The 12762-nt window shown below is 40.4% G+C and overlaps 1 long non-coding RNA gene across 1 annotated transcript; it reads left to right on the forward strand.

The window, feature by feature from the left end:
- Nucleotides 1-4858: 4858 nt before the first annotated feature.
- LOC146510902 (uncharacterized) lies at nucleotides 4859-11140 on the forward strand. The gene is made up of 2 exons (XR_014876119.1): nucleotides 4859-5536; nucleotides 10456-11140. It is a non-coding gene; the product is annotated as an uncharacterized LOC146510902 (long non-coding RNA).
- Nucleotides 11141-12762: the final 1622 nt, after the last annotated feature.

Raw genomic sequence — 12762 nt, forward strand, 5'->3', positions numbered from 1 at the left:
TCAATAATGTGTTGACTAAAGTCTATTGACCAGTATAAGTAAAGACATCACACACACACATGGAAACACTGAAACCTGTTTTTGGTGCAGCAGCGGTCCCAGCTGCTCGCCTTTATCTAGACTGGGTCGGCTGCTTATCTCAACATAATCAATGTTTAAAGTTTTGTTCTCAGTGTTTCTGTGTTGCTTCGTATAGGATCTCCCAGCATCATCACTGTGCTGTCCAATCATTGTGTGCTAGGTTACCCTTATAGGTCAATGTGTGTTTGCACAAAGAGAAGCATGTGTGTCAAATATAAATAAGCACAGAACAGAAAAAGCTGCTCGTTTGTTCTATTTAGAGTCAAGTTAGTGTTTTGTGTCTTTGTTTGAGGCCTAATGTCAAGCAGAGGTGTGTGTAACTGGACTGGTCTGTTATATGTGTGAAATGTGTGCTTCTCTTCAGCATCATCTTTGTCACTGCTGATTCCTTTGTGTCATCATATGTTGAGAAGAGAGAACAGTTATAACAGAGGAGCAAAAGGAAGCCCTGAAATCTGCATCCAACAAGGAAGTGTTGGCTCACCAGTGATCCCAGCAGAGCCACTGGTTTGGCTCCAGTTGTTATAGATTCAATGATGTTGTTGCTACAGATACATGTTAGCATCTTTATTGTAGTAAAGTCTTGTAATGTGAAGATAGAAACAAGGCAGAAAACAGCTCCATGATCTGATCTTAATGATGTTGTTTTTATTTCTGTCTTTCAGAACTGGATTGGAAACTATCAAAGGTCTAAAAACAGCCTCAACCCTCCCAAAGAGCAAACTTTACACACGTCATCTTTCAGCTACAATCTTTGTTGCAGGGATCTTCTGCCAAACAAGGCTGAGAGAAGATTTCTTACAGCTGTCATGTTGATGCTGTTTCAATCTTTGGGCAAACACACTCATATATTAGGGCTGATATCAGGGCTGCAGAACTTCTTTGTGTTTGTGATCATGAATAATAAAAGTGTGCCTGTTGAAGATCATGTTTGCTACATTATTATATGTCCTGTTATTGTTCTGTATTATATTCAGCTTTCAGCATCCTTTCCCAGCCCCCTGTTACACCATCCATACAAAGCCAATCTGACTGTGAGCCAATGTGTTTGATAGTTTGTGTTGGATCAACAGATTTGACAGACTTGGTTCATCCAGAGGGAAACAGTCCAAATTCAGATCTAATGAAATGATGGAGGCTGTTTCCTACCACGGTGTTAATGTGTGACTAACAAGGCTCATGGTCTCCAGCAGACAAGCGCCTGGAATGAGGTGAGCTGAGTGTTGCTTTGGTGGGTCTATGCCCACGTCATGCCATCATCAAACTTCTGTAGTGCATTTGATGACCTGCAGAGGAGAACAAGTCGGGCTTTTCAGCCCTAACACAACCTGTTTGTTCTCAATACTACAAAACCTTCAAAGGCTGTTATGCAAGTTTGCATGAATCACCAACACAGTTGTGTTTGTTTCTAGTGTAGTTATAAATAAGCTGATCAAATATCTGCTGACTGATTAGATCCAGTATCTATTACAGATGAACTGGATATCACAGCATGTTGTTAATCTGTCATATCAAACTAAACAGTGTTGCTGTTGTAAATATCCTCCAATAAATATGAGGGCTTCTGTTGCCAGGTAACGATGATGTCACACTTGATCTTCTGATCTTTAGCATCGTAGCGCTCGGAGTCTGATGTTGGCTCATGTGTTGTCACCAACATGACGTTCTGCTAGTCGAGGCCTCACCTTAACCCACTGATGCTGATCACACAGACCCACTAATAGAACTGTTTCATCAGGTTTATGCAGCGTCACCATTAATGTCACATTTAATCAGACACATTTACATTACAAGCCCACTACAACCATTATCAACATTTAAATTACATTAAACATCCTCACTGATTTAAAGTATTTTAACCTGATTCATTTTTCCACCTTAACAGTTCATTCCTCAAATCAAACAAGATATCTGACCCTCAAAAAATTTAACAAATAATTTTGCAATAAAATATTTATTTTTCAACTTTTACAATTGAAATCAAACAAGTGTGTTTAACAGTGAAACCAGAGTGGAAGCTGCTCATATAGAGTCCAGCCCAGGCTCAAAGTAAGCTGAGTAGAGCAGCAGGATCACCATCTGCAGGACAAAACTTGTTTTTCTAGCCTCGTCAACGTCAAGATGACGTCATCGTACAGCAAAACATGCAGATCAGGTGACATGACTGTCTGAGAGGCGGAGTTAAACTGTGGCAGGTAAGCATGTGGAGGAGGAGCAACAACAGGACGCTGGAACATCATCATTGCATTATACAGTTTCCTCTCTAACTGGATGCAGCTGTGAACAAGAACAGCTGTGGAACCAGGGTCCTGAGTGTCATCTATGGATGAATGCAGGTCAGTGTGTTGCTGGTGATGAATCACAGCGTCCATCTCACGTTGGAGTCACAGCTTTTCTTCAGCTGCTCTGCTCTTCAAATGTAAGGCATCGACAGCTCTTCTTTTCAGCTCCGTTTGAATATCACCTTCTTCTGTCTGAGAAATGTTCATGAAACAAACCTGACAAAACAAAAACAGCAGCAGTAACAGGAAATTGTACTTATAAATTCACTGAAAACCCACATTTGAACTCTACCTACTTGTTCATCAAGGCATGAGTACAAGTGCAAGGAGACGTCACAGACATGTGGAAATTGTCCTTGTGATGTGAAGACGGTGGACTGTGGTGGCCACTGCAGACTGTTGGACTCTGTTACAATCTTCTTCAGTCTCTGTTACAGACGTGGATTTGCTTGGACAGCCTGATCGCGACTCCCTGTCTGTCTGGAACAAAGCATTTACATTAAAAAGACATTTACAGAAAACACCAACAACACATGATATTTTATTATTTATTATATTATATATTATTATCATTTATTCATATTTATGTTCAATGAAGATGACAACCAACTGCAGCTTGAATCATTGAATTTACACCAAGCACTGCAGATATATTTTAAGACTTCTTCTTTTTATAAATAGTGAAAAAAATGCTTTGTGTTGTGAATAGAGACACATTAAACAAACTCTGCACGATGACAATAAGCAGAGTTAAATCAGTACAATATAAGTGTGGAGACTTCCTTCAGAACGTGTCTGCGTAGGTTTTCAGTCATCCAGGTCATGATAGTCTAAGAAGCAACCACAGCTTTCCTGCACAACATTTTGCAAAATGAAATTTGTTTGTTGTCCCATCAACAGTTTACCTACAGAATCGGTACAAATATCTTTACTGTTAGGAAGTGACGCAGAAAATACAACGTTTCCCTCTCTGTGACAATGAAAACGTGCTTGTTAATATCAAAGGCTCATCATTATAACGGCCATAATGAATATAAATAGCAGCAAAGAACACAAGTACAGGAGATTTTCTTTTAGATTGAGTAAAACGATCCTTCTTCCTTGCTTCATTTCCTGCTCACAGCATCAGCTGACCTCTGACTTCCTGGTCAAGGTCTCTCAGTAGGAACTGTCAGCTGTCTCAGTTTGAATCTAAATGAGTAATTTTGACTACTAATACAGAAATATGTATACCTAGATCTGATGACTTCCTCCTCCCAAGACCTGTTTTCTATGAGCCTGGGCCACATAACCCAAACCACAATCAGGCCAGATATGGCATGCAGTCACATAAACAGTGGCATCTATGCCAGGCCTGGCCCGTATCTGGATGACATACGTCTCATGGAAGTCAGCCAGCAGTGCCGGCTTGATACCAGATCCGGGTCAGACCTGCCTGCTATGTGGGCGTTTGTCTGATAAACACCAAACAGTGTTTTATAAATAGGAAATGTCTTTCTTGTGCCATATAGTAAACTAAGATACTGACATGTATATGTGAGGACAGCACACACACAGTGTCGTATATGAAGTTCAGGCTGATGTTCTTGTCCTGGCATCTTTTCACCAGCTCACTGATGACATACACTGGATCTGCTCAACTGTTTTAAAATAAAGATCATGTCAATGGTTTCAATATTTTTGGGACAAAGCGGTCCGGCTCATGAATTGGCGATAACAACCTACTGAGCCTGCTAGCAGGTGCAGGAGGGCCAATCTGAGCCACAGTTATGGGGCTGATAACTGTGTCACAATCGGCTGAGGCAGACTGTGCGGAGGTGTGTGTGTGTGTTGGACACAGGCGCGGAGACAGAAATATCTATAACAAAAGGTGAGCCTTTATTATGGCTGATACAGGGCAACATAAAGCAGAAAGGGCAGTGGAGAACCTACACTGGGAGAACTGAAACTAAGAGAACTGTGACATGACTATGACAAAACTAGGAGGACTGGCAATGACTGTGAACAGGACCTTGTGCAGAGTGCATGAGAAGGCAATGCAATACATGAATAACTTAAACATGAACTGCACAACAATCCTGAAAACACTTAACCTGACATGACACGAGGGATGTCACACAGACTACGAGACATGCCAGATGGTGGCCCGTTTCCATCCAACAGGAAAACAGATCAGATGTGTGGGCAGCATCAGTGACAGTCACAGGGCGTCAGATACTGAGCCATCCTCCTCCTCTTCCACCTTCTGCTGGGCCCTAATTTAATTTAATTTAATTTAATTTAATTTAATTTAATTTAATTTAATTTAATTTAATTTAATTTAATTTAATTTAATTTAATTTAAGCAGCTGGACTGATGCTCGTGGAAACCAATGTAGGAAGAAGCTGCTCTCTGACACAGATCCACATCTATTCTTTCATTTGAGACACCAAGCTAAGATGTGATGCTGGAAAGTCCGCTGGTCCTTAAACATGTCGTTGTGTGGCTGTGGAGAAGGATGAAGGAGTCTGACCTGAGCCAGTGTTTGACATGAACACATCAGCACTGCTGTCAGTGAGCCTAACGACAGCCGTTAGCATCATTTCAGTGTTTCAGTCATTTAAAAACACTTCCTGTCACTGTGGTGGTTACAGTGACATCATGCAGTTTGTGTTTTGACCTCCAGAGGGCGACAAATCAGCACAGACAGAGAGCTCGATTCAAACTTTGCTGCCATCAGTAATAATTCTTCAAATATAATCATCAGTGTTTGAGCAGTTATGATATCAGGGACAATCTAGACATGTGTGACAATACTGAACATGTCACATGACACACCTTAAACATCATGTGATCCACTCTCAGTCTGCACTTTCATTCATGACTTCAACAGGTTGAAATGAGCCTTGAACAAACATCAGTTCAGTGTTGAAACATTCAAACGCTGCAGGAAGAAGAACAACAAAGTGATGACAAATGTTTGTGCTTCAAACTGGAAAACCAGCAGAAATAAATCTTCAATTAAGGACTTAGTTGAAGATTTGTGAATTTCCAAGTTTCACTTGAATGCAACACGGACTTTTCGATGCTTTTGAGTGTCCCCAAACGCCTCTCTGGGTGTTTCCTTCCTGCTCAAAGTTTCTCTTTGCTGAACTTCGTGGAGTGGAGCTTGTTGTTGGTGTGTGAAGAAGCTGTAAGTTTGCTTTGTTTCCTCCTTTAACAGTTTGTCTTTAGGAACTTTACTGTTTGTTCAGCTCATGTTTGATTTCTTCACACAACAAACTGTGTGTGTTTGTATTTCCGGTCTCTCCATTAAAGTCAGTGGCTGTGTCCCATTTCAGGGTCTGCACGCTTAAAGTACGCGCACTACGCGTACTACGTACGGTGCGTACTATAAGTACGAGAAGTGCGGAAGTGAGAGGCTTGTGAAATGGGACAGTATATGCTTCGTCGCGCTGTTCAGGTTGCTTAGCAACCATGATACTAACCGCGAGACACGTTTCATACAGCTTTGTGTGACATAAATGAAGGAGAAAAATGTTTTGTTGGTCATTCATTTTTGTCATGACATCACTTTGATTAGTTGAGTATCTGAGGCTGATCCACAGGACCGTAAAACATGATTCAAGGGCTTCATTTCTGTACTGAACAGTCATTTAAGATTAGCTAGTAAATAATAATTAGTTAATGTTGTTCATGAGACTAAAGTCATCTCACTATGGTAATGTAAATATAATATGGCCAATATTATAGTATTGTCAGATTATTTATATATATATATATATATATATATATATATATATATATATATATATATATATCACTGACTTTCAGCTTGTTGTGTTTGTGGATATATGACTGACTTTAATTATCCATAAAATCATCAGATTCTCTGTAAGATTAAGGTCGACTATATGTATATTTAGAAGTAGAGGCTTTAAAACCAAGTTAATGCTGAAAGTACAAACATCACTAGTGTCACATAACTTTGCCGACATGTGGCCAACAGCAATGTTTTAATGTTCTTCATTATTAAACATTCGCACATGAATAAGTGACGTCATATTCAGTACTTACTTTTGACAGTTCACTTTTCGGCCGCTCCCTTCTGCCGTATTTTGCGGCAAAATTATCCACACCCACCGCCGCGCTATGAATTGTGGGATATATGGGACCACGAAGCATGCACCGGACCACGCTTGATATTTGGGGAAATCGACGGCGCATTTGGAGTGTGCATTTGAAGTACACTTCGAATTGGGACAGCCGTCGTCGCGTGGCGGTGACGTAACCGCACTTAAAATGCGTACTTCAAGCGTGCAGACCCTGAAATGGGACACAGCGAGTGTGTAATGTTTTCTAATGAGGCCGAGTGTGTCCGCCATTTTCTCTGCGTGTGATCAGACTTCGGGAATCAGACTAAACACACTGAATGTGGTCTGAGCTCGGCCGGAGAGCCTCTGAGCTCCGGGTGTTTATATTCACAGGGGCAGCGGGAGACAGAGAGCGGACTTTGTAAATGAACATTTGATGTGTGTTAGACGCAGATTCAACATGACGGTCTTGAAAATACTGCGTCACAAACTGTTGGCTCCGCCCCAACAGGAAGAAGCGTAACAAAACACACAAAAGTTATTGTAGTTCACTAAAACTGAACTCACAACTAAAACTAGATGTGAAAAACTTAAAACAGAAATAAAAACTAAACACAAAAATTAAAACTAAATTACTGATAATGATCAATGAAATTATTTTGGAAAATTAAGTTTGGCAAAATTAATGGCTAACATTAACAGATAATTAGACATCAGTTATCAGGTATGTCAACAGGTGAAGTCAGATGTTGAGACAAGAGTCATGATTCTTTATTCGTATACAAGTATAACACGCAGTGAAATGTAACCTGACTGCTCCTCCACTTGTGCAAAAGGGGGAGAAGAACATTATATATTATACAACCCTCGTGCTTAAAATCTAGGCCCTCGTGCTTCTTATATTAAACCCTCCATTAGGAACTTCGGTGTTACCTTTGATCCAGCTCTGGACACACACGCTACATCTTTGGTTCGCTCTTGTTTTTACCATTTAAGAAATATTGCTAAGCTGAGTCCCATTGTGTCACGCTCTGAATTGGAAATGATTATTCTTGCTTTTGTTTCATCTCGCGTAGATTATTGTAATTCCTTCTTTACTTGCTTAAGTAACGCCTCCCTGGAACGACTGCAGGGTGTTCAAAATGCTGCTGCTAGGCTTCTGACAAAGCATCCCAAAAACTCTCATGCCCCTCCCCTGCTAATTCAACTGCACTGGCTCCCCGTCAAGATCAGGGTCGATTTTAAGATTATAATCATGACCTATAGGGCCCTGCACGGTGTAGCTCCCATCAGTGATCTTCTTCTTCCTTATCGTCCCAGCAGGTCCCTGAGGTCTTGTGACCAGGGCTTGCTGGTTGTCCAGCATACAAGGTAAAAACAGAGCGTTTGTATCAGTGGCTCCCAGACTCTGGAACTCACTCCCTTTGAGTTTGAGATCTGTGGACTCAGTCATTTCTTTTAATAAGCAGTGTCCCAATTCGCGAGGTTGAGAACCAAAACAAAATACCAGCGGCCCAGAAGGATGCAATCAAACAGATGAGTTTATTGAACACACGTGTGGGAAGATGTACACTGCAAAACATCAGATGTAGATCTCCGCCCAAAAATACACTTCAGATTGCTTTTATAACGTCAGGGTTGGTTAACACCTCTTCTCGCGTTTTACAAGAACATAATTTGCATCTTTTACAGACAATGATCAATTTTAAGAGATAAATGCAGACACCAAAGTTCCCCTCTCTGGCATCTTTTTCCAAAAATGGCGAGGAATTCAGGCCCTGAAGATCCCCAGGGACTTGTCCTCCTCTTTGGCCCATCTTCTGTCACCTGTTACTAGGCAAACTCAAATGCAACAAGAAGCTGAATACATTCAGGCCTGTTTCTAGATTATATGTATTATATGTGTTTTGTAGGCGTGTATGCAGTTTTAACCTTCTATAGCTCCAAGTCACTTACACAATAGATCCGGACATCGCGCCGAACGAGGCTTACAACCTCCAATTAATTGACCGAGCTCCAACTCTTTAATAAGCACAAAATGCAATGTGTATAAAATGGTCATAGCTGTACCTGTAATAAAAATGTTAATGTAATGCCAACAGCTTCAATAAATGCTTTTATGAAATTTTATTAATTTGATTAATAAAATTTCGGCGCACTGACATCCTCGCCTCTGTCAGTGCGCCCCAGGGCAGCTGTGGCTACAATGTAGCTGCCATCCCCAGTAGGGCTGGGCGATATATCGAGTTTTTAAAAAATATCGATATATTTTCATACGAGATATAAGATGTGACAATATCCTTTATATCGATATAGTCTATGTTACGTTATAATTATACTCGTGGAGCCACAAGTTTGCCTCTCTTTCGTCCACTTTTGTCTTTAAGCAACAGTACTGGCCTCGCCTCTCCTTCACTGAACAGAACTCCCCCTCCTCCCCCATAGCTTCACCTGCAGGCAGCGACAAGATGGACACGGCAAATCTCCGTTAGCGAGTTGTGGGGCTGGACAGCGTCAACGTGTTAGTGAGCTAACCGCGCTAACGAGCTAACCATGCTAACGAGCTAACCATGCTAACGACATGCAGCCCACAGGGGCTGCACGGCCTAAAATCCTTTCATTTACTCAAAAGTTGACAGCGCGCCTTATGTATGAATTCTGGTTGTGCTTACTGACCGCGAACCGATTTTAGGTGGTACACGGCGCTCAGCAATCTGTCAAAAAATGTTTTAGTACGACTTTGGTAAGCTGTGGCGTTGCAGTGCGTGATAGATTGTCGGAGCATAACGGCTACCGTAGTCTGGAGCCTCGCAGAGTGATACGTACCGTGCTTCAACGTAATATTACCTTATTGTGTGTGTATAAGGACCATAAATGGCACCTGTTAAGAGACACGGTTACAAAGAGGATTTCAAACTCAAGGCTGTCAGTCACGCAGTAGAAGTTGGGAACAGAGCAGCTGTGAAATCTGTCTTTGTTATTATGCTCAGCGTCTGTTAGTTTACATTTTGACTGCACAATTATGAGCTTTTTGTTATGCACAAAAACAACATTGTTTTCTTTTATTTATGGAGCATTATTATTTAATAAATGCTCATAATTTATTTTTGAGTAATTTCTTCATGTAAATCTATGCTGTATGTAAATAAAAATGCCTGTGTGACATCTGGGATACAGTGTGACTAAGAACTCTCTTTTTGTTCTTAACTTATGGCTTTAAAAAAATATCGAGATATATATCGTATATCGCCACCCAGCTAAAAAATATCGAGATATGAATTTTGGGTCATATCGCCCAGCCCTAATCCCCAGTGTGTGAATGTGTGAATGACTGAATGTAGTGTGAAGCGCTTTGGGGTCCTTAAGGACTAGAAAAGCGCTATACAAATGCAGGCCATTTACCATTATGACTTAATGCAAAGTTAATTAATGCAATGGTAATAATGATGAGTATGAGTAGCAGTAAAATATTTCCTTTATTCCATAGCAGTTAAGAACTTATCTGTTTAAACTTGCTTTTGGTTGATTTTGTTTGTTCAAGGTTGTATATCCGTTTTTGCTTCTGTGAAGCACATTTTATCTTGAAAGGTGCTATATAAATAGAATTTTACTTACTTACTTACTTACATCAGGTGACAGAAGAAGAAATATGTTGCAGATAAATTGTCATGAGCATGTGGAGCAGGCAGGACATCCAGCTTTATTGCGTGAAGGAAAAATAAATACAAAACTCGATTATTCATTTATAATCTTAATATTAAGCTTTGAGTAGTGGCATTTAATTAAAGCATTTTTTCAATATATACATATATAGTTTTAGTAGATTGTTACACATATGAGAGTGGCCTCTGTCTGGTTGTGAGCTTTAGTAGGTGAGGTGAGAGGTGAAACAAAGTGTAATTGAGGTCGGGAGACATATACACACACATCTTAGGTAGACTCATTTCTAGGTAAGAGTTCAGACATATTTTGCTTGCAACTGCATTTTGAGTCTGCAGAATTGATAGTTTTGTTGCAGAGCATGCCCTGAGGTTTTGGAGAAGCAAGAGCGAGATGAGCTACAGGAAGCACCTGGCTTGGAGGTGAGGAGAATGTTCTTTTCAAACTGTGCCAAAAGTTGTCAACAGAACATTTGTGGTTTTGAGACTTATGCATATAAGGGGGCATCATAAATATTACCCTGATGCTATAAAAACAACTGCTTGTATATTATTGGGCGGAGATCTACAGCTGATGTTTTGCAGCGTTCATCTCCCCACACGTGTGTTGATTAAAATCATCGTTTGACCTAACCCTCCTGGACCAGGGTTGTGATTTTGAATTCCTCCTGTATCCCTCCTCAATATTTGAACCCTAACAAAAGTAAAACAGGAAGCACTAAGATACAGACTAACTCACACAAGAGGTTGCTTTTGTGTGGAAAGGACTTTCAGGGAAACCAGATGGATTAGGGAGATAATGGGAGGAGACAACGAGAGCGACATGGACACGGTTAATGGAGACGAGAGACAGAGAGTGACGAGAGACATGGGAACAAAAAAGGGAAAGAACTCACAAGGACACTCAGAGGACAGAGACACAAAATTTGTTACAAGTCCCCACACACCCCTAGACCTTCATCGTGGGGACGTAACAGGAACCAAAGAGGAATATTAGAAACTCCAGTCAGACTAACCTAAACACTGCTAATGTACCTAAATATAGGTTTAAAAATAAAAATATGTGTGACCTGTAGGGCTGCTCGATTATGGCAAAAATGATAATCACGATTATTTTCACTGAAATTGAGATCTCGATTATTTGACAATATTTATTTAACAATAACAATGTGTTGAATAATGACTTTAAAGATTGTCAAAAAACAATATAAAATAGTGCAAATACTGATAACAGTGCAAATGTTTGCAATATAAAAAATAATTGAAAAATGTAAACATCTATGTTTAGTGAACTTTGCAGTGTTGCTCTGTGGTGCAGCTACGACACTGTAGCAAAGTTTACACACTGTGTCTACTTGATCCACGTCTGACTGAACCCATAATGTTTCCACACCACTGAAATTTTTTACCTCTCTTCAACCAACAGCAGTCACTCTCCTCTCCAAATAACTTCTGCTTAGCTTTCTGAGCTTCCCTCGGGTCCTCTTAATCAGCGTCCCCAACCCCCGGGCCTCGGACCGGTACCGGTCCGTGAGTCGTTTGGTACCGGGCCGTGAGAGTTGAGGCTCAGGTGTGAAATGTATAGTTTTCAGGGTTTTTATCGGTTTTCAGCGTTATTTTGTTATCGTTTTTATCGTTAACTCTGTTTTCCTGGGTCTTTTCACGTGTGTTATGAATAAATCTTCTTTTTTTCGGTACCGGTACTAGTTTTATTTTGTTGTATTTATCCGCGACACTAGGGATGCACCGATACCACTTTTTTGGAAACGAGTACGAGTACTTGCATTTCAGTACTCGCCGATACCGATACCGAGTACTTAATAAAAACACAAAACAAACACGTACCCTAAAGCAGATGACTTGTAATCTGGAGAGGAAATGGCGTGTCACAAATTTAGAGGATCATCATTTAGCCTGGAGAAATAGTTTGTTGCTTTATAAGAAAGCCCTCCGCAAAGCCAGAACAGCTTACTACTCATCACTGATTGAAGAAAATAAGAACAACCCCAGGTTTCTCTTCAGCACTGTAGCCAGGCTGACAAAAAGTCAGAGCTCTTTTGAGCCAACCATCCCTTTAACGTTAACTAGTGATGACTTCATGAACTTCTTCACAAATAAAATTTTTATCATTAGAGAAAAAATTACCAATAATCATCCCACAGATGTAATATTATCTACAGCTACTCTAAGTGCCATTGATGTTAAGTTAGACTCTTTTTTTCCAATCGATCTTTCTGAGTTAACTTCAATAATTACTTCCTCCAAACCATCAACGTGTCTTTTAGACCCCATTCCTACAAAACTGCTCAAAGAAGTTCTGCCATTGGTTAATTCTTCGATCTTATATATGATCAACCTATCTCTAATAATTGGCTATGTACCACAGGCCTTCAAGGTGGCTGCAGTTAAACCTTTACTCAAAAAGCCATCTCTAGACCCAGCAGTCTTAGCTAATTATAGGCCAATCTCCAACCTTCCTTTCATATCAAAAATCCTTGAAAGAGTAGTTGTCAAACAGCTAACAGATCATCTGCAGAGGAATGGTTTATTTGAAGAGTTTCAGTCAGGTTTCAGAGTTCATCACAGCACAGAAACAGCTTTAGTGAAGGTTACAAATGATCTTCTTATGGCCTCTGACAGTGGACTCATCTCTGTGCTTGTCCTTC

This window comes from Neolamprologus multifasciatus, chromosome 9 (genome assembly GCF_963576455.1).
Source record: "Neolamprologus multifasciatus chromosome 9, fNeoMul1.2, whole genome shotgun sequence".
NCBI classification, from domain to species: domain Eukaryota; kingdom Metazoa; phylum Chordata; class Actinopteri; order Cichliformes; family Cichlidae; genus Neolamprologus; species Neolamprologus multifasciatus.